This window comes from Lissotriton helveticus, chromosome 11, assembly GCF_964261635.1.
Source record: "Lissotriton helveticus chromosome 11, aLisHel1.1, whole genome shotgun sequence".
NCBI lineage: Eukaryota > Metazoa > Chordata > Amphibia > Caudata > Salamandridae > Lissotriton > Lissotriton helveticus.
Window position 1 is genome coordinate 1,035,690,887 of NC_136072.1, and position 23,721 is coordinate 1,035,714,607.

The window sequence follows — 23,721 nt, forward strand, 5'->3', positions numbered from 1 at the left end:
GGAAGCAGATTTTAGCACTGTGCTTTACAGGCCGGTCTGTGCAAATTATCGGAGTACAATTCAAATGTATTCAAAGTGATGGAAGATGCAAACCTTGTTCTAAAATACTTCAGGTCTGGACTATTGTTCAATGCATGACCTGGATGTCTCCTCCGACACAGACTAGCACTCAGACCATAACAGAAAGACTGCCTTCTACTAAATTAACATATAAATCTCTTACGGGGTAACCCAGTATCCCTCAGAACCTGGGCAGTATATTTTAAGTATAAACATTGGTTCTGTCGGGTATGAACCTAGTTGCCTTAAATCATGTATAAATCTGAAATTTCTTGAAAACAGTGCTTCATCATATTTTACATCAGATGTGCTTATTTACATCAACTAGTATATACAAAACCAAACCAAGAAAGGAAGAGAGGGTCATAAAGGTTTTAATCACCAAGTCTACTTATCCGTAACTTATTTCTTGTCAGGACCCACTATAAATGCATAGAAAAATCAACCATCACATGTTATTTTACAACTAACGGCGCAACAAGACAAGTGAGTGAATTTGTGACAATTGGTGCATAGGTGACAAAAACAGTGATTTATGTACAAATAAGTGAAAAATGGGGTTGAAGGCAAAGAGCAATTAAAAGGCCAGCTATTTCCTAATTTAAAAAAATCATGTAGTCCAGTGTGCTGGACTATTTAGCATTTGTATCCTGGATTCAATACACTGGTCCTATAGTCTAATGTCGTCGACGTTTCAACCCTAATAACGCCTGATTTGCAGGTCTGTACGGGTCTTCCTCAGGACAGGAACATGGATAGGGGTGTAGGCGCCTGTTGATAGGACGGAAAAGACCATCAGGGTATGGTTTTGTAATCTGTGTTTCTTAAAAAACATACATTTAAAATCGCAGGGGGCGATAAGGTGATAAAGACTCACCTATTAATCCAGCGATGGATTAATATTCAGACCGTGTCTATCAAGTTGTCATCAAGTCAGAAGATTAATCTGTGGGTTATAACATAGGTTTCAGGACAGGTCTTTACCTCAGCCTTTCAAATCAAGTGAATGGAATGTGGCATCACTGTTACACACATCCCTGAATGGTTATTTCCAAAGAATGATGATGGCATTACTTGGCATGATTCGCCATGTGAATAGGCACTTGGAATTATTTGGCGATAGCTGGTCGCTTGTTATCTGGCCATCTGAAAGTTAAGGTAAGTATCCGTTACTAGGGAATGTAATTACTGAATATAGGCAAGTAATTAAGTTGATATCAGTACAATACGATATCACCATTCAAATTCAGACTTACCGAATCCCTCTCGGTGTCTGTTGACGTATTCTTAGTTAAAGATCAGCCTCACTATATTCGGCGATCTAAAATAAACATAAAAGACAGGCTGGCGTCATAAAAATGTATCAGACTAACGTCTGAGTCAGCTGATTACTATACTCTGCTCGGAAGTTTTGAGGGTCGACACACTTACCGATTCCGGTAGTTTTCCGTGAGTGAATCTATTCGCGGTCACAATCCATCGCGGTCTCCGGCTACCATTTAAGACCCGGAAGTACAAGAGCCGTTTTAAACAAGCCCTCTCACCTCGAGGACGCAGCGTGGTTGCTAAGTTACGAGGACGCTGTGTATCTCAATGGACGTCGGTGGTGTGACGTTAAAGCGTATTCGTTGTTTTTCGATTCTAGGGATATTAGAGCTTGCTTTATGCAGCTTCTGTAAATACCTACGAACCAAGGTCTTTCAGTGAAACGATTCAATGGACATATGTCGCAATGGTTTACACTCAGCAATCAGGTGGGTATTTACCCGGATTTCCACATGCATTTAAACATTATTAAACTCAACCGGATTTTACAGCGTGGTTGCTAGGTTACGGGGACGCTGTGTATCCCAATGGACGTCGGTGGTGTGACGTCATTGCGTATAAGCTTTTTTATCGAATTCAGGAATATTCGCGCTTGCTTTGTGCAGATTCTATCTATACCTATGGCCCAAGATCTTTCAATAAAATGATTCAGTGAACATAAGGCGCAATGGTATAAATACAGCGATCAGGCGGATATTTACCCAGATTTCTATATACATGACAACATTACAAATTTTATCCAGATTTCGAAATGCAAAAACAACATTGCCAATAGTGTGCATTCATCAAACATAATTCAAACAGTGGTGTTCCTCTCGTCTTGAACATGTTACAATATATACATTGGGTCCTAAGCATTTAAATTTGTTGATATGAGGACATACCCATGCGTTATTGTGACAACAATTATGGTACTGCATATTATATTTATGATGTCAAGTTTTTTCTAGTGTCAATATTCTGGGAAGGATATCAAATGTGTAAAACAGAACTGTTACAGTTGGCCCATCTGTCTGGCTGTCTCTTCCCTCTCATTGAGCCCTCGCTGTACACTGTCTAGAAAATGTTTCCATCTACATTCCTTGTAGTTTAGTGATTTAGATAGGGAACCACCTCTGCTGCCTGTGGTTACCTTTTCCAGTACCATCCATACAATGTCTTCGGGTTTGTGTCCAAGGGTGTTATAATGCTCTACTAATGGAGAACCCGCTACATTACATCTAATCCTGCTCATGTGTTGCAGAATTCTTGTTTTCACTTTCTGCATAGTCTGTCCCACATACATCAATGCGCATGGGCAGGTGATGGCATAAATTACGTGTGTACTGTTGCAATTCGTGAATTGCATCTGCCTGTGTGTTTTGTTGTTGTAGGTGAAGCTGGATCCCTCCCGACAAAAGTTGCATGCCTTACAGTGTCCACACTTATGATGGCCCACCATCAGGGGGGAGATTGAGCATGCTTCTTATATACGGTTGTTTCGGGGGTTCAAGAAAGGCCCTGACGACTGTATCTTTTATATTTCTTCCTCGCTTGAAGGCGAATAATGATTGTTCCTCCATCTGTAGTTCAGTTGCCACCAGGTTCCAGTATTTTTGTATGATTTTCTTGATGTCTGTACTCCTTGTGTTATATGTAGTCACACAAACCATAGCATGGGTTCTCTCCGGTTTTTCCTTGGTCTCTAGAAGTATCTCACGTGGTCGGTACCATGCACGTTTCTTGGCACGTTTAAGTAAGCCCGACGGATAGCCACGCTCCTTCAGTCTCTTCGTTAGATTATCAGCTTCACGGAAAAAATCTTTTCTCTGGTAGCAATTTCTTCTTAATCTAAGATACTGTCCATAGGGCAGGTTATCCCTTAGATTCCTAGGATGGTGAGATCCGTACATCAAGAGGGTATTTCTCTCCAGAGGTTTTCGGTACAAGTTGGTATATAGTCGTCCATTCTCTGCTCAAAATGTGAGATCTAGAAAGTCAATTGTTTCACTATCGTGGGCCATCGTAAATTGAATGTCAACACTCCTGTTGTTCAACCAAGTATGAAATTCATTCAACTCAGCTTCGCTACCAGACCAGATCATTAGAACATCATCGATGTACCTTTTCCATACATCTATTTTATCAAGGTACGGGTTTGTCAGATCATATAAAAATTCCTCCTCATATCCATCCATGAATATATTTGCCAGACTTGGGGCATAGGTCGCGCCCATGGCCACCCCCTTGCACTGGTAGTAAAACTCTTTTTTGAATACGAAATAGTTTTTTCTCACGCAATTTCCAAGAGTTCGATCAAGAAATCCGTTGGAACCCAGTGAGGTCTATCCCTTCTTTCCAGGGTGGATCTGATGATATCTATTGCAGCATCTTGTGGAATCGATGTATATAAAGAAGAGACATCTAGTGTAACTAAAGTTTGTTTCTCTCCATCAAAGGGTTGGCCCTCCAGTAGCTGGATAATATGCATACTGTCTCGCACGTAGGATTTGGTAGCGGGCACCCAGGGCTGCAAGAAATGGTCTATGAACTTGTTTAAGGGCTCCAAAATAGAGCCGCAGCCAGAGACAATCGGCCTGCCGGGTGGTTTTTCCAATCTTTTGTGCACTTTAGGTAGCGTGTATATCGTCGGGATCCTGGGATCCTGGTGGTTCAAAAAGTCATGTTCATATTTGCTCAGGAACCCTTCATCCATTCCGGATTTAGTAACTGTTTCTATCAGTACCTTTATCTCTAATGTAGGGTCTCTTATGATCTTCTTATAGTTTTCTTGTACTTGGAGTTGTTGTTCTATCTCACATATGTAATCTTGCGTATCTTGCACTACGATCGCTCCCCCTTTATCCGCTGCCTTTATGACTATAGCCTCATTCCTAGCAAGTTCTTGTAATGCCTCTTTCTCTTCTCTACTGACGTTGTATTTGATGTATTTTCTTTCCTTCATCAATTGCATAGTTTCCTCCAGGACTATCTTCTCAAAGGCTAATATCCGTTCGCTCATCATAAAGGAGGCCGGTGTGAATGTAGATGTTGGTTTTAATGTCGTAGCCGCTTGCGCTTGTGTTGAGTCGGTATTTGCAAAGAAATATCTCAATCTTAATTTTCGGAAAAATCTTTGGAGTTCCAATTTAGTCTGAAATGAATCTGGGAAGGCCATGGGTACAAATGACAACCCTTTCGATAAAATGTTCTTCTCCACATCAGTCAGATTATAGTTCGATAAATTAATCACTGAATCAAAGTGTGATGACTCTATTGATGATGGAGTGGCCGATGTGTTTACTCCAACTGGTATCACTGAAGTTCTGATGTTGGTCTCACTGGAGTCAATTAATGCAGGTACAGGCACTTGGTCGTTAGTAGGGTCTATCGATGTTTGATTTGTGATTTCTTCAATGGGTAGAGACAAGACATCCTGATCAGGTAGAAAAACATTTAAGGGTGCTGTAATTACTTCAGTTTCCACTGTGTGTCTTATAGTCGGACTAAGAGGATTGTGTATGTGGTCAGTCACATCAATTGACATGGTGGGGTTCAAAGATGTTAAATGGGGTACTACCATCTGTATGTTTGTCTCCTGGTTGAAATCTCCCCATGGGTTTCCGGTTGATAAAACCTGACCCTAGATGTTCCTTGTGTTGGCCTTGCCTGCCCCCATCTCCTCGGGCGATCCCAATTCTGATGCCTGCCCCCACCTCTGTTCCCTCTCTGTTGGCCGTCCCCTAAAAAATGGTGCGGTGCCTGATATTCTGAGGTACTAGTGGAGGGTCTGTTCGTTTCTGAGTCCGAATCGCTTCCTACAGAGGAACTTGAGAAGGTATAAAACTTTTGTGGGCCCTGCCTCCCCTTGTTAGTAAAAAAGCCCTGACTATCTTGTTGGTAATAATCGTCTGAGAGATAGGGGTAAGTTAATTTCTTGTCGTAGTTTTTAACGTCTTTGGCAAGTTTGTCTAATTTTCTCCCCAATGTGATGGTATTGAAATCAACTAACGTTTTTTCTGCACGCTCCAATGCCTCTTTGGCATTTGTGAGTGCAGAATCCCCTAGAATCTCGTTCTTAAAATCCGCTATTTCCTGTATCAGCTTCTTCACGTAGTCAATAGCTGTCTCAACTCCAAGCACCATCCAGTGCCTGGAGCAATTATTGGCCACGTAGCTAAAGCCTTCGCGGAACTTCGGAACGTCTATAAAAATTGCTGGTTCGTTGCGTACCTGGAGGCCTTTCGGTATTATCTTGGCCTCAAGGTATTTGGTCAGGACATGGCCCTGTAGACCCGACCTAATCAATTTCTTTTCAAGTCGTTCCAACTTTGCTAGTTTGTCACTAAGGCCAGCGTCAGTTGGTAGTCTATCGTTCCCTAAAAGGAAGCTAGAGGCCCCTTGTTCTTGGATTAGTTTGGCTATATAGTCCTCGCTATAAGACAAGGTATCTTTGTCGGACATAATCTTCCAAACAAAATTATAAGAAACTAAACAATCCCAATTGATCAATTAAAAAACAATACAACAAAACAACAATAAATGAGAGTAATACCCTCGCAGGCATGTACCTGCACTCAATATATAAATCTCTTACGGGGTGCCTACACCCCTATCCATGTTCCTGTCCTGAGGAAGACCTGTACAGACCTGCAAATCAGGCGTTATTAGGGTCGAAACGTCGACGACATTAGACTATAGGACCAGTTGATTGAATCCAGGATACAAATGCTAAGTAGTCTAGCACACTGGAGTACATGATTTTTTGAAATTAGTAAATAGCTGGCCTTTTAATTGCTCTTTGCCTTCAACCCCATTTTTCACTTATTTGTACATAAATCACTGTTTTTGTTACCTATGCACCAATTGTCACAAATTCACTCACTTGTCTTGTTGCGCCGTTAGTTGTAAAATAACATGTGATGGTTGATTTTTCTATGCATTTATAGTGGGTCCTGACAAGAAATAAGTTACGGATAAGTAGACTTGGTGATTAAAACCTTTATGACCCTCTCTTCCTTTCTTGGTTTGGTTTTGTATATACTAGTTGATGTAAATAACCACATCTGATGTAAAATATGATGAAGCACTGTTTTCAAGAAATTTCAGATTTATACATGATTTAAGGCAACTAGGTTCATACCCGACAGAACCATTGTTTATACTTAAAATTCTACTAAATTAACAGCATACAGTAAGCACACATTTGTGTTTTTAAGTTGACATAGAAGACAGACCACGTTTTTTTTATCCATGTGCTATAGAAATATCATTAAAAAAAGATATTTCTGCTACTTATAGTTTTAGTTGGGGCATACAGTATTTTTCTTTAATAAAAGCTAACCTGTTTGCCCTGATCCACCTTCATAGTTTGTTTTTACTTAAAAGAAAAAACTATCATAACTTGGGTTTCTTCCAAGTTTCTCAAGATTCCTGAGTGGCTTCAGGTGCCCCAGTTGGGTAGCAACAATTTGAAGCCTCAGTCGCAGAAGATCGCATATGTTCGTTATTAATCACCCTCCCAGAACCACGAAACCGAGAAGAAATCGGCCACGAACTTCTTTACAGCTACTTTAATCAAGAACTTCATAACAGCTACTTCAGCCTTTTAATTTTTTTTTTTTTTTTAAAGGAAGTGCAATATTTGAGTTTTGTCTCGAGGTGTTGATATTGTTTCACTGCAAGTTTGCAAAAGTAACATGTATAGACTGTTGTGTACACAAGGAAAGCACATTCGCCAAATGTTAGAAAGAACAAAACATCCTGTTGCACACACAAGTGTGGCGTTAGCCATGCTGCCGTCTTGCTAACTTTCACTTCTATCCCCACACATGTCCAACCTCCTCCAAACGAAGCATCTATATCAAGGTCACTGCTACAGGCCAACCACAAAGGGCGAATGAAAAATAGGAAGTCAATCGGATGACTAACTTCCCTGAGGTTCGAATATACATCAAATGTGCAGTTAAAGAAAAGATTAAATAATACACTCTGGATATGGGTAATTAAAGAGAAACACAGATGCTTAGGTATGTAATGTTGTCATTCATCACTTCACCCACACCGCTAGATAACAACATTTTGTATCTTGCTAGCACTTCCTCCGTGTAAACTAATATGGGTTAAGGCCTCGTTTAAACACAAAAGTAAATGAATCTTTATGAGTTTTTATAATGTGCTAAAAAGATCCTTAAAAAAACCTGCCACTGTATTGGATTCTGGATATCTCAACTGCCTGGGCTCTTTAATGGCGACATAATGTACCTGAGATCTTGCAGAAGAGCAGGATCGATGAGGTTTTAAGGGATCCCCTCAGACTGCACCCAGAGAACACTAAAGGGACAGAAAAGGAAGTATCCCTCTGCTCCTGTGCACAGAAAGGAGGAGTTAAATGAATTACGAAAAATGTGCTTCATTTGTACTTAGCTATTTGCTGATACATTTTTAAATATTTGTACAGTTCATTTACAGATATTTAAATGTTGTGTCAATAAAATACACTGACATCGTACAGCTAATCATCCAGCAAGATTACAAGCCCCCCTCAATTTGCAGCCGAGAAAGAAATGGAAACACCATGTGAAAAAATAAGCAGCAATTTGTCAAAATACATAGCCTGATAATTTGAACTCTAGCTTTGAACGAACAGGAAATGAGACTAGATAAAAATGCATCTATGTTACTCATGCCCCTTCTAAACCTCAGCTGAGGCACCCCCAGCACCCTTAGCTCCAGCGCCTATGATTTCTTATGGGTGGAAGAGAATACTTCATGCAGCAATCAGAAAACTTCAAGTTAATGAGCCAAATTTGTGATATTACACCGCTCATATGTCACAGTATCTCACAGAAGATAATCCTGCAGAGATAATGTAACAAAGTAAGGTATGTGCATGAGGCTTCTGAGGAGATGCAAGGTATGAGGGTGTGTGTCGGCAGACAGGTCACAGGAGATCTAGCGGCAGAGCAATACAATGGTGGGGTCATGAGCTTTGGAGCAGAGAAGTCGAGACATCTCAGTTGATACCATGATACTATCTGGAACCAGCTACATTGAATTTAGACTATTACAACCCTCATGACGGATGTGTAGGGAAGTCGGTTAGTAGAAGGAACACGCAGGAAACGAGTAGAATGTAGACGAGATTTATTAGCGTCTACTCATCTCAAAGTACAGGCTTGTAATGTTCATAACTGTTCCAACCACCTTACTCCTCACATTCCAGATGTTCAAAGAATAACATAGTCTCCCAACATTCCCCAAAGGCACGAGCTTGTCACGAGCTATTAAACACCAGAACGCTCGTGACAGCTCACATAATTCATATGTAAGTACCCAACACACCTTCCCCCCTTAAAATGAAAACAGAAGTAAAAAAAAAAAAAAACAACAAGATAAAACAAATAAACTCTAGTTCATCACAAAATCATTAAACCTAACCGGCATACGGTGAGAACGTGTAACTCTGGTGTTACCAGAATTGCATTCAATATGTGCACTATTCCCTTTATTATCCTGTTCCCCAACATCCAAAAAAACATTACTGTCATAGTCATCCTCCAACTGACTAATCCCATTAAACACAGAAATTCTGCTCAAATTCCAGACAGAACCACCATCAACCCTGACAGCATTCCTAAAGACTTCAATCACTTTCCTGGGATTTGACCACACAGGTAAACCTTTGCTCACACCTTCTTTCTTTTTGATACGAACAAAATCACCCACTTTAACAGAACGACTAGCTGTAGAGCCAATTCTCTTAACTAAATCATGTTTCATCTTATCCTTGTATGACTGAACTCTGTGTTGAACAGCCTCAAAATCCACTTTAAAAAAATTGTCAGATCCACTTAAATTATTTTTTAACCACCAGGGTACTAACTTTGTACTAGGTTTACGTCCTCTTAAGAGCTCAAAAGGAGTAACCAAAGTTACCGAATTGGGTGAAGTCCTGTAGTCCTGTAAGCTAACAACATAGATTGTAACGCAATTCTCCAATTCAATTTACCCTTGATTGAAAGTTGAACAGCTTCTTTGATTACACGGTTGAACCGTTCAACCTGGCCATTGGCCTCAGGATGGAAAACTGCAATTCTTCTATGAATAATACCACATTTATCCAAAAATGGTTCCATTTCCTTGCTGACAAACTGTGGACCATTGTCAGTCACGACTTCTTGAGGAATTCCCTCTCTACAAAAGATCTCATCCAAAAACTCTATTACTTGATGAGAAGTAACCTCTTTTACCATCTTGACCTCCGGCCATTTAGAATAATAATCTATAAGGACAATACCAAAAGCTTCTTGTTTGGGCAAACAACTAAACGGGCCAATTATGTCTAACCCTAGTTTTCGCCAAGGACCAGGAGGTAAATCAATTGGACAGGGTTCTGGACGCAAAGGAACAGCTGTTTTATCACTGTTAGAGCAATATGGACATGAACGCACAAAATGGTCCACACAAGAGTCAATCCCTGGCCACCAAAAAGACTCCTTTAAACGTCTTCTGGTAAAGGATATCCCCAGATGCCCTTCATGAGCAATCTCAAGAAGAGTATTCCTGACAGAAAAAGGTGGAACAATCTTGTCTCCCCTAAGAATTGAATCACTCTCCACAGCAAGTTCTTCCTGAACCTTAAAAAAACCCATCATATTTCCAGACAACTTCCTCTGTTCCGGCCAACCATGTACAAGATACTCCTTGACATTGCACAATTCTAAATCTCCACTCATTTATTTTAACCAAACATCCTCTTTCAAGGAAAACCGTTCACCACACACTAAGTTAACATCATGTAAGGTAAAAGCAACCTCACACTCATCCTCATTAACCACTTCAGGACAGCTCATATCAGAAATCAGTCTTGACATGCAATCAGCATGTACATTCGCTTTACCCTGAACATATTCAATTTTGCACTGGAAAGATTGCAATCTTGAAGCTAATCTTGCAAGACGCACCGACATAGTTCTGCCTCCACCTGGAGCCATGAGGTAAACAAGAGGTTTATGATCAGTTTTTATCAAAAATCTTGTACCCCACAGAAAAGGTCTAAAGTGTTCAGCTCCCCAAACACAAGCCAACAACTCTCTTTCTATGACTGAGTAATTCTTTTCGGCATCTTTTAAGGCTCTTGATGCATAAGCAACAATCCATTCCTTTTCATTATCCTTCTGTAAAAAAACTCCACCCAGACCAGAAGAACTTGCATCCACCATAACAATACATTTCACACCAACCACAAAAGGTTTAAGACATGGCGCATTCACAACAAACATTTTCAAGGTCCTAAAAGCTTCCGTCATTTCATCAGTCCATACAAATTTAGCATTTTTCTTCAACAAACATCTAAAGGAATCAACTTTTGCTGAAAAATTTGGTATGAACTTAGCATAAAATTCAATAAGGCCTAAAAACGCCACCAGTTGTTCTTTTGACGTGGGTACAGGGGCATTTACTATACTTTCAACATGATTTCTTTTTGGTTTGATTCCTATTCCACTGATAGTATGACCTAGGTATTTCACTTCTTTTTGCCTAAACTTGCATTTGTCGAGACGGAGAGTAAGCCCTTTTTCTGATAAGGCAGCAATCACACACTTCAAGTTATTGTCATGTTCTATATCATCTTTTCCGTACACTAAAATGTCATCCTGAAATGCTATAGCGCCATTCAACCCCTCCAAAGTGTCTCTCATAAGTCTCTGGAACACTGAGGCAGCACTCGCCAATCCAAATGGCATACGACAGAACCTGTATAAACCCTCTGGAGTAATAAATGCGGTGATGTTTTTAGACTCCTCAACAAGTACCACTTGATGGTAAGCACTGGCCAGATCAACACAAGAAAAGACTTGTGCACCAGCTAAGGTTGAAACCATTTCATGAATATTTGGTGAAGGGTGCGAATCCACCCAAAATGACACCATTAACACTGCGGAGGTCAATACATAACCTAAGTTCGCCAGAGGACTTAATCGAAATTACAATGGGAGAAACCCAAGGTGAAGATTCTATCGGTTCAATGATATTTTTTTTTATATAAGTCTTTCAACATTTCTTTAAGTTTGCTCCTATAAGTCAGAGGGACATTTCTTACTCTATGTCTAACTGGAATAGTATTCTCATTCAGCTTGATGACATGTTTAAAACCTTTATAATCGACCCAAAGTGTCACTAAAAACATTTGGAAATGATTTACGCAAACTGTCTACTAGCAGTGAATTATCATTGGGAACACTTGACAGACTCTGCGGTTGCACAACATAAACAGGAGGATTGGCTCTAGGATCAATTTTCATCCCCAACTGGTGTTGGTGTGGCCAACTTAAAAGTGATAATCCAGACCTTGACACATAAATTTTCCCAGATGTGTGTTGGTCAGAAAATGGTATATTCGCAATAAAATATCCAATTAGATCAATCTTGTGGCCTGTGTAGCCACCAGGAGATACGTCAGATTCGAATAACTTTCTATTAGGGAACTTCTCCCGAAAAACATTTAAAGAAATGATGGTATACCATGCACATGAATCTACGAAAATTTCTAAGCTGATGTCATCAATAGTTATCATACAAGATGGAAATTTTGTGCAATCCCCATCTTCACACACATTGATAACAGTGTTTACTTGGAATGCACTTTCATCGTCCAAGGAATAACTTTCACAACATTCATGTATACAGTTCATTTTCCCCGGTAATGATCTACAAAATCTTGTAAAATAGCCTTTCTTGCTGCATTGTGAACATGTTTTCCCTAATGCTGGACAATTTCTACAATCTGCTAAATGCCCATCGCTTCCGCATCTAAAACACAATAACTTTGAGTTCTTCTTTTCATACTTTTGATTCCTGAACTTGTTATCAGTTCTAGATGAAAACTCACTCTTCGGTGAATAACTTTTCTTTGACCTGTCTGAATCTTTAGATACACTAAAAACATCACTTTTATCGTTTCCTCTAATCTCCTTCACAAACTTTTCTGAATGTTCTATGGACTTTGCAATATCTATAGCATTGTTGAGAGACATATCAGATGTTGTCCAAAGTCGCTCCTGCACTTTTTGTTAATTGTCCTCATCAAGATTTGGTCCCTCAAGACCTGCTCATAAGATATGTGCTCGAAATCACACGTAACAGCCAAAGATCTTAAAGCCGAGACAAAATCTTCTATAGGTTCATCTGCACGTTGCTTTCGTGAGTAAAAAATAAACCTCTCCATGACAATATTCTTTTTCTTTCCATATCTTAAGCTTAGCTGCAACGAGGCATATTCATACACATTTATATTCCCAGGATTTACTAAAACTGGTAATGTTTTAAACTCTTTCAATGCAATTCCACCCAAACAGTGTTTTAAAAGTGATAATTTCCTTTCTGGCTCACAATCTCCCTCCTCTAACACATCTACATAAGCTAAAAATACAGGTTCCCATATCTCCCAAGCCATGGGAGGTTCACCAGGTGATGATAAGAAAGATGGAGGGGGAACAATACCAGCCATACTATATAATTTGTTTAAACTTATATTATACTGTACAATGAATAGGTCTTAATGAAGAAAGAAAAAAAACAGAAAAAAAACGATGAGAAATAAATGAGAATGTTAAAGAATGTTTCTAAGCGTGGACAGGACACGCAGTGTGCGTATCACTGATATAACGCGCAATTGATTCTCCACATTCGCGTTATTATTGATCCAAGTACTCTTCCTGGTTGCGTTGCTATAATCCAAACACTTTTCCCAGGTCGCGTTGCTATGGTATTCACGTTGCGTGATGGTCTGACGTATAACGTCAGAACGTGATGACACTGCGAGAGAAACGTCTCCAATGCTCCGACGCTGGCTCCTACGCGAACACTGGGAACAATGAAATCCACACGAGTCCACAAGATTCGAGTCGAAACGGCAATCAATTGAGCGTAGATAAAGTTTAAATTGTGCCGTCTGAAGTAAAGGTAATTCACTTTAAAGTTTCCTTCTTTTCGCTTCCCAATAAAGTTCAATAATACACCGCTGCTCCGGAATAAGTCCTTACGGTGCTTACACGGGTCTTATTGCCGAGTCAAGAATAATAGATTAATTCTTGTTCTTCCGATGCAGGGAACAAATCCCGCCCGTCGCCAGTGTAGGGAAGTCGGTTAGTAGAAGGAAACGAGTAGAATGTAGACGAGATTTATTAGCGTCTACTCATCTCAAAGTACAGGTTAGTAATGTTCATAACTATTCCAACCACCTTACTCCTCACATTCCAGATGTTCAAAGAATAACATAGTCTCCCAACATTCCCCAAAGGCACGAGCTTGTCACGAGCTATTAAACACCAGAACGCTCGTGACAGCTCACATAATTCATATGTAAGTACCCAACAAGATGGGTTTGAAAACTTTACCATACCCACGGTGTGTAGTTGTGACGAGCCTAAAGGTGGATTGCGTAAGGGTTAAAGAGGAGAAAGAAAAGACCTACACAAGAGTCAGTAAAGGATAACAGATGTCGAAGACACTACTGATTTATTTGCACTTTTGTCCCTGCTCCTGGTGGGTGGAGCCTGGGGGGGGAGGGACTGTGGGAGATCAGATATCACAGAGATGCTCACAGGAGGTGAACAACAAGGCAGGTCCTGGTAGGTAGAATAAAGGTAAATGGTAAGCACAAGAGCAAATTGTCTTTCCAAAATGCCTTGAATTTTAGTTACAAAGAAGTGTTTTATGTAACGAGAACCAAGCCTTCAGATAATCTATAAATTTTTTGTATAACACTGGACAAAGCAAAATGTTAACTGAGATGAGGGACGGGTGCCAAGTGTACTCAACCATTGAGAAAGTAACACAATGTGATAAATTAAGCCAAGAATAGAGGCTGTAAGCTGGTGTGTTTCTGAACAGTGAGGACAAACCTCCACCACCTCAATTCCTTAGTGAGCGCAATAGCAGATGGAAGCAGCCCAACAAACTGCAAATGCGGCTTCAAGAAAATATAGCATACAATCCTTGTAACAAACAAGGTTGCATTCAGCTGAGATACATAAAAAAATCATTAATCCATGGTATGAAAGCATTGAAGATCTAATGCCAGAGGATGGAAAATAGTAATGAGGGTACACTCTCGAATTCCAAAGAAATGGTTTTGGGTTTCGCCTTTTGTACTCCTGTACCTCAGCAGTACTCTATCCACATGGCCTAAACGCCAAAGTTCTATCCACTGCCTACATTAAATTCAAATTCACAGACTCATTAACTCATCTAAAACACCGAAAAATTAAGAGTTCTAACTGGAGTGGAAAGCAAGACGTTCAGAGTGGTGAAAGCTTCAATTTAAACATTGAAATAAAAACATTTTTTTTTAATTTAAGTAGACTGAAGTGCAGGAAGGCGGTTGGAAGGATTCCTCCTATGTACTTGTTATTAATGGACGAGCCTATCCTTTACAGGCGCAGAGTGAAGGAGAAAACAGTGAAAAAGGATTATGCCAATATAGAAGGGCTCATTTCTAGGTTATTCTATGTTGTCATATGAATCAGGTGCTCTTTTAACAGTTACAAAAAAACTTTACATAGTAAATAAGATCTAATGCATTATAAAAACAAATCCAATAGGTCTGATTTATTCCAAGCTATTGGCACCACTTTTAAATGTTTTTTTTTTGTAAAAACATTAAAAAAAAAAAATTAAATGCAGTTAGACCGCTATATGTGTTCATGTATTCAGACGCATGAGCAGTTCTTGTCATACATTTGTAAAATACTATTAAAAGGCAGCCACCAGTGCCGCAATCTTTAAATGGTCTTGACTGTCACTAAAGGTCACCAATGAACTTGCATTCATGGTGTAGGGAAAAGTCTACAGTACTTCAACCGTCATTCAATATTACAAGAATTCAATATCTCATGTACAGCAAGATCTTGCGACATGCACATATTCACCTTTTATTTTCAGGGGCTGCATGAGTTGATTTACTAGTCCCAATCTGGAAAGATTTGTTAGAGACTTCGAAATATAAATAACTATTTTTAAAAGCAAATTAGGGAGAGGAGCACAAAAATGGGATCAATATTAACTTGAGGAACTAACGTCCATAATCTAAGATATTAACCCAGAATTCCATGCCAGAGCAGGTGACCCACATCATCTTTTCATTGAAATGAGTTTTATGGTAACTAGGCTTGAAGTTCCATTTTAGGATTGGGCAGGACTATGCAGGTTTGGGGACCTTCTGCTAAGGGATACGCCAGTTTATGATATAGAGTTAGCCTTTGGCTATGGATGAAAGCATGTTAAAGTGTCGTGTGGCTCACAAAGGGAAGATGAAAAATAATGGAAGAACAAAGGAAGCAATGCTTATCATGGAATATAACAATAATTCTCAAATGGGCAAATGAAACCGCTCTTGTAAAATAAGTAGGCTTCTAGAACAATTAAATTCAGATAAGCAGTAGTATAACTGTATGTAACTTTTTAATTAAAATAAGTATGTGATAATATACAAAACATGTTAATATGAAAGATCACCTTATAAATTCGCAGATGTTACAGAGAAGTTCAAATACAAATCACAATCATTAAAAAAAAGAAACAAACAAAACATGACCTCCCTAGAATCCAGTCGATGATGGTTCTTCTAATACCAGCAAAACTATCGCAATAACAGGGGAACAGGGAACATAATGGAGCAGCCACAGGTTACCTCAGAAGCTAGTAACATTCAAGTTTTAAATACCAATTAAAATGGCGAGTCACTTTCCTTAGCTCCTCAGTCCATGCCTACAGGATCTTTCCACCTAACAAGTGAATACAGGAATCAAGGGAAGGGAGATGAATCAGGCAAAAGACCATGCACAATAATATTGCTCTTACCAGTGGCCAAAACAATGTCATAATCGGCACATTAACCACGTTCAGTATGGCTGGCTCAGACTCTTAGAAGGCCTCTCTGATAAGGTCCTCTGTCGTGCAAGCCTCACTTGGGCAGACAATCATTTCACCAGTTTTGTTAAAATAGTTATTAAACTTCTCATCCCAGGAAAAAATACAAAACAAATAAGAGAAGTATACACTCCTTAAAGCTTAGCTGGCTGAGCCAACAACTGCAGAGGGCAGGATTTGTCCCTTTTACATCTATTACAAAACCCAGTTATGCACAGAAGATTTTCTAGCTCACACAGACAAAACTTGGTGGTCAGATGAGGATCGCCACCCTGTAGGACCACTCTTTAGGCAAAAACTCAAAAGGATGTTCATCTTGACCTCAGCTTTCTAGTAACATTGCAACTGTGTCTTTTTGTAGGTCTTTTGGAAAGAATCCACTGTTTGGATCTCAACCACTCAGCTGTGATATTTCTCTTTTCTCTGCATGCCACACTTCTCATACACACAGGCCAGTCTGGAACAGGTTTGGCTCCATCTCCTAGATTGTCTATTCAAAGATCATTCTGAGACCAGCATACTCCTCTAAACAATGGTTGTCTTGCTGCAAGGCACTCACCAGACACCTGCTTTGTCATCACCTCTCAGAGGAGTCTTCTTCCTCAAGCGCATCTCCATTATCTAGACATCCCTTTCTATCGCATTCCTATTCTGTAAGACAACAGAGTTCTACATCAGCAAATAATTGTCTCCTCCAATTGTATGACACAAACATATCACTCCCACTTTTAGTTTATGCTGCTGCTCTGTAAGGCATCACTCTTGCCAATTAGGGTGCTCCCTAAAAACAGATTACCCTACCTCCAGATGTAGCCCCCATGAATTTGTTGTTTTTGGTGTTATATACCGTGCCCAATTTCAGCCGGTGGTTGGTAATGGAGGGCACCAGACTTATTTTTGGGGACTGATGCTTATATTTACACATCAGATATATCCACAGTGCAAGAGAGAAAAACACACTGATCAGAAAGACAGATGAAAAGGTACACAGCAAACCATCACAAAGTGATAAAGCAGGCCCCTGCGTGAGTGAGTCAAATGGGCAGGGGTGTCTGGTAGAGGATTAAACACTACCAGCCTTAGTGTGCAGCATGCTGAAAATTAGTTCCACAGATTCTGAGCAACGCTTTGGGCACCGGCACGCTTCCTTTCACAAATTAAACACTGGAAAGATATGTGGAGAGTGATATAAGAAGTTTTGCACTACTCATAGTACTGGCCCGGCAGTCAGACAGACAATGGAATTCTAACTAGCATTCGGGTCGTCAACTATATGGAGTAACAAAACTCTTTTTGGGCTGCGGTCTTTTTTTTATTAGTATTCAGTATCGGCACCTTTCTCACTAAGGTACTGTGCTGCCACTACCCAATACCAATGTAGCACCAAATGTATTCATGCACCCGTGTTTCTTATTTTTGTCCATGATGTATAAAAACAGCAGTTAGCAATATCACAAAATAAAATTATGGCTGGAGTGTTGAAACTTTTCAAATGCTCACCCCCAGTCACATATCTGGGATGAATCCATTGTGATTTTGCTCGCCACGTCACCCCAGTTTAGACCCAGCCATATGCAAATCAGTCTTGAGTGTGTCACCCATGGACCAGTCCAGCCTGAACTGCCAGGCCACGTCCTCCCTGGACCGGAAACAAGCAACCTGGGACCGATTTCGGAGTATCACCCCTCATCAGCCAGGCTAGTTTGAATCCAGTGCTGCAGCGAAGTGAATACTTGACAATGTTCAGGATTCTGTCCATCATATTTTTGTGTTGCAATTTCGCCCTAAATGGGAAGAGTATGCCCAGACATGGGTCGCATGCTTACTATGCCACTGGATTCAAGCAAGCCTGGCTGATGAGGAGTGTTACCCCAAAGCCAGTCCCAAGATGCTTGTTTCCGATCCAGTGAAGACCTGGCTTGGCAGTTCGGACTGGACTGATCCCATGAGGGACAGAGTCCAGACTGATTTGCATATGACTGGGGTGGCAAAGTGAGCTAAATAACAATGATGGATCCAACCCAGATCTGTGACTGGGGTGAATGTCTGAAATATTTCAGCACTCCACCCATCATCTATTTGTGTCTGCTTTGTTCGCCCCAAGTTGGCAGGGTTTGCCCAGGCGTTGGGCCCTTGCTCACTTTGCCACTGGATTCAAGCTAACCTGGCTGATGAGGGGGTTATCCCAAAACCGGTCCCAGGATGCTGGTTTCCGGTCCAGGAAAGACCTGGCTTGGCAGTTCGGGCTGAACTGTTCCCATAAGGGACATGGTGAAGACTGATTTGCATATGGGTGGGTTTGAACTGGGGTGGCAAAGTGAGCGGCAAAGTGAGCTAAAGAACGATGATGGATTCAACCCAGATCTGTGACTGTGGGTAAGTGTCTGAAAAGTTTCGGCGCTCGGTCCATCATCTCTTTATGTTTGCCAGGTTGGACTGTTCCCACGGGGAGCACGGTTAAGGCTGATTTGCATATGACTGGGTCCAAATTGGGGCGGCGTGATGAGCAAAAAAACGATTTCTTTAAGCTTGATATTTGATTGGGGGTGAATGTTTGACAATGTTGAGCATTCCATCCATCATCTTTTTGTGTTGTAAAAATGCAGTTAAGCATCTAAGACTATTTTTTTAATGTACTGCATCAACCCTTCTTAGGCAATCAGAGCATCTTGAGAATTTAGTAGAATAATTAGTCTTAGACGCTTGACCAGGATCACACTAATTTAATGTACTGCATCAACCCTTCTTAGGCAATCAGAGCATCTTGAGAATTTAGTAGAATAATTAGTCTTAGACTCTTGACCAGGATCACACTAATTGCACCTATGAATTCTCAACAGTATTTTAGTTATCCCATAGTAACTATTGTTTGTTTAAAAATAAGTTCCCATGGGCCTATGGTTACAAGGTGGCCCCTTGCATGCTATTGGTGCTAAATCTGGGCATAGCACCTCAACACTAGTGTGTCTGACAAAAGCCCAGGATGGCCAGCTCCATGCCAAGTACACAGGATATACACATTAGATACACTTAAATACACTGACTCGCAATATAATTATTTTATATTGGTCATGATGAAAATCCGGTGCTACTTAGGTTCAACAACTGTGCCCTACACCTTGCCACAGACCTTATCACATACGAAACAAACTGAGACCTTCATATTCCTGCAGTGCCTCTCACATTCACTGCAGACTCCCTTCACTTACAAATGGTCTCCACCCCATCTCATGTCAGTTCTCAATGTGCCTGCCTGGAGTTTCACCACCTACCATCAACTAACATCGCTCTGCTCACCATTCAACCAGATTCTATGGGCAAGTTAGGTTCTCTGACAATAAAGTGCAGAGCACCCATCATCACCGCATGTTTCAGCTATAGTGGCGAAAGTATGCAAGTTCGAGAGGCATTCGTTGCTGCCAAATGTTAGGTCTCTGCATTAGCAAAGCATGCATGCCTCATATCTTTTGGCAAAATTGTACAGGGTCTGGAGATTATGACAGCTCCTTGACTAGCAACACATTCGCATTTCTTTTCATTTTCACCCCAGAGGCCATAAATTAAACCGAGGTATGCTCTAAATCCATGAATAATGACACAATTAGAACACCAAACTATAAATGTTTTTTTTTTAAACACACTGAAGGACTCTTGAAATAATAGAAGAGTATTAGTTGTACAGCCCCTGCCCTGCTTCAAGTAACTTCTTTCTACAAGTGGCACATGAAGATCACCTGCCGGCTCAGCACATAAGCTCAAAAAAAGGGCCACATCAACTGGCACACGTATGTGGAGATTGCACCACACAGAGACAACTGAAGCACATACTGAAGAGAGGTAAAAGGTGGCTACCAGACAGCTAGTAAAGTGCGTTGGTGGCAATGCAAAAAAAAAAAAAAACTGACTGCTCAGGTGAGGGTGAAATCGAATTTGGAAATCTCCATAGAAATTAGGTCGACTTGGGGATTCGAAGGCTGACAACTGGTGGATGGCTATAGGTTTTCCAAAGTACGAAACATACATCACTGTAAGACATTACACTAATCAGCAGGGTACTCACATTTTGAATTTCAAAACAGCGACCTCCCCTCTCCCTTCTTTATATTATCCCATGGGTCAATTCCGTAATTTGGAAATTGACGGAGGAGATGCAGACTATGGTGATCATTTTACAAACGCAAGTTCTTATTAGTCACTAACCACAAACCCCAGAAATCGAGATTTAACAGTTCTTGATGGCCTTCAAAGATATAAAATGGAGAATCAGCATTGATCTCTTTTCTCACCATGTTACCTTGGTATTAATACCGGTAAAAGACCGGTGTGGTAACTCCTGTACCTTGTATTTCTAGTATGTTCCTTCCGTCTTTCATTGAGAACTGTCCCTAAATTATTCAAATTTGTGCGCGAATCCAGATAGCACTCATCAGCGCTGACTTAAATTCAATCAGGAGTGCTGAGCTCTTGTGGTGTTCACTCATGGTTTTCTTCAATGGGCTGTAATCAAAGAATATTATAAACTCCGGCTTAGAACTATATTGGGAAGTTAAGTAGCACTCAAGACGTTGTAAGTGAGAAACGGTGGCTTTTATTGCAGGAAACACAGGTGACAGCAAACCAACACTTGGCAGGCAACACCGTTCCGCCTTAAGCCCCAAACCGTCTCCCACCTCCCCGTTCAAACCCCGCATTCCACATATGAGTGACCACAAGACCTTGAGGCGTCCTCGAGCTCCCGTGGGCACGAGCTCATCATAACAAACTGCTTGTACATCTAGTCAAAACAGAAACACTCACTTAAAGTTCCCTAATCCTGTCCACATACATTTAGCAGAAATGAAAAAGCGGGCAAGCTTGCTCTGCAGATTGCAGTCTCCTAAATTATTAATAAGCTATAATGAGTTAAAAAAAAACTCATGAATGAGAACCCAGCCTCTAATCACTGCATGGCCTATAAACGGAGTACGGCTTAGTGGGTTAATGGAGCCGTGTAATTTGCAGGACTCTATTGTAGGAGCTAGAGCTATATAAAAGTGAATAGGAGCCTTTACTATTAGCAATAATTTTACTAGGGGCGCAGTTACTATTGTTTATAAATATCGAAAGTGCGACTGCTACTCGAGTACTAGGTGACTTGCATAGAGAAATCTGGGCAAAGATCTGATGGAGGAATGCTAACAGATGAAGATTACACGGTTTTAGGCGTTTTTTCCCGGGAGCAGAGGTGGGTCTATAGGTCTCGGGACAATGGGTATACTGTTTTTATGCGTTACTGTCTGTTACGTCTCATTTATATCTAGAAGTATCTCATTGCTTGAGAATTGAAATGGTTTCTAAGTAGATAAGCGTGTGTCCTAGGTCCCACTGTCTGCTTCAGTGGTTTAAAGGATATGGGGGCGGGTGAAAACTTACAAAACAATCAAGGGGCGGGTGAAAACGTACAAAACAACCAGAAAGGCAGCGGTTGATTTTTACAGCTGATGGAGGAATACTAAACAACTAAGATAAAAAAATTATATGAAAATATACATTTTACCTGCATTCCCTAATAACTTCTCAACGGAGTTCAAGCATCTCACAACAGCCGCAGTGTGGATTTTAACGGGGGACATGCCTCAAATGATGCTTTATTCTCCAAGCATAAGACTGTCCGCAAACACTTCTAATTAAAAACAAAAGTACCAGAAGTCCAGTGTCTAAAATTCAGGGGGAAAAATGACTAAATGGGTCCTTCCGGCATATATAAATAATAACCACCGGTAATGTGGGTCTGAAGTAGCGGGCACGTTTCTGACTTGGGGGAGGCGCTCGGTGCTCGACAGCTCGGGATGAACGCCACACGGAGGCCGGCGCCGACGGCTGCAGAGTGCTGTGGACGTGCCTCTCGGCGGATATCCCTGCCACCGTCCCCCCTCTCCGGGCCCCCCTCTGGCTGCCTGTATCAGGGCTGCCAGCCCTCCCATGACTCAGCAGCCCTAGGCACGGCTCTGCTTCCTACCACGGCCGCTCAGGCCTACCGGAGGGATTTCATCAGCAGCTGCCACTACGAACTCCGCGGTGCGTGGGCATAGGCTCGTGCCCAGACTCGCTCCTGTAGCTACGGAAGCCGAACTTTGTGCCACCAAAGACCAGACTACGTCATATCCGGCACACGACACGAGGAGTCCCATAGACAGCTCTGTGTGCTCCAGGCTGACGGGAGGACCTCTTGAGTGGGGGGGGGTCACAGGGTGTACAAATGTAACACGACATCATCGAAATCTAAAGTGCTGCGTTTTTGTAAGTGCTGTGGAGCCAGGAGGTACATACATGATAGACCAACACCTACGTTTAAGTTTTCAGCCCTCAAAGGGTTCTTACTTTAATCAAAAGATGAAAGAAAGAAGTTAAAACATGTAGTTTACATACTTATAAATAATATTCCGTTTAAACAGGCACTATGGTTCGGTGACTTTAAGGCTTGCGGCGCAAATATGGTGAATGATTCACAAGTCTGAATTCGCCCGTCGACACAGCCAACCAAGCGATGACAGCACTATGTATTCATAACATAAACCAAACAATACTACAATAACAGGTTGGTGAAACTTAATACAGTGAGGGGACAATTGGTGTCTAGCCACTTCTAGACAATGCCACTTTTGGCTGAGTTACATCTCTGGGCACAATCGGTAGCATGCCTGACGTGTTCAACTATGTCGAAATCCTTCCGGTCTTCGGGTGACTTAGCTCGTCAAAAATTCTTACAATTTTCCTACATGCATATTCATGTTCACTTTCAGTAAGTGGAAAGCCGTACAGCAATTGTTCCACTTACATTGTCCCAAATAGGCTGCCATGTTAAAATCAGTACAAAAGAAACATAATTAACTTTACCCAAACCTCATACAACTATACTCATTAACCAATTTTGCTTTGTTAATTTATTCCTGTGCCAGAAGGCCTTTTGCTCAATCTGGCTCTTGCTGCTGGTTAATGAATAGGGAACGCATAGTGGCACTTCTTAGCCTATACTTAACATAATGTCTAGTTTGTGTATTATGTTTGGCTAAAGCAAAACAGTACGGTCTGAAAGTCAACCTCATGACATGGTGCAGTTGACAGCTGAGAAATCCCACTGATCCTCTGATTGTGTATTCTACCCATTGGATCGTAAGGATAGCACAGATACTTCCACTCAACAGCTCACTTTTATAATGCAAATAGCTCAAGAACAGAAATTGTTCGGACCTTATGCCAACCTCGGTGCTTGGCGCAATTCTGGCGGTCATTACAAAGCAAATGCAAGGAGCCTTAAAGTGAGAAATTGTACTTATGTATCTGCCCAAAAATCTGTGGCCTAACCAACTAAAACATAATTACAGTCACTATTGGTCACTCTGTAACGCAATATCTATTTTAAAGATTCATATATAATATATA

The 23,721-nt window shown here is 40.9% G+C and overlaps 1 protein-coding gene across 3 annotated transcripts in view; it reads right to left on the minus strand.

The window, feature by feature from the left end:
• SH2B3 (SH2B adaptor protein 3) overlaps positions 1-23,721 on the minus strand; it is a 515,189-nt gene that overhangs the window by 414,322 nt on the left and 77,146 nt on the right. The window contains exon 1 of one of the 3 annotated variants that reach the window (XM_078667466.1): positions 22,317-22,350. The exons of 1 other annotated variant lie outside the window; for it this stretch is intronic. The gene's annotated coding sequence lies outside the window, so the exon portion shown is untranslated. Of the gene's footprint in view, positions 1-1,044; positions 1,082-22,316; positions 22,351-23,721 lie in introns of those variants that run through there. One more of the 3 variants, XM_078667465.1, reaches the window with a different exon arrangement.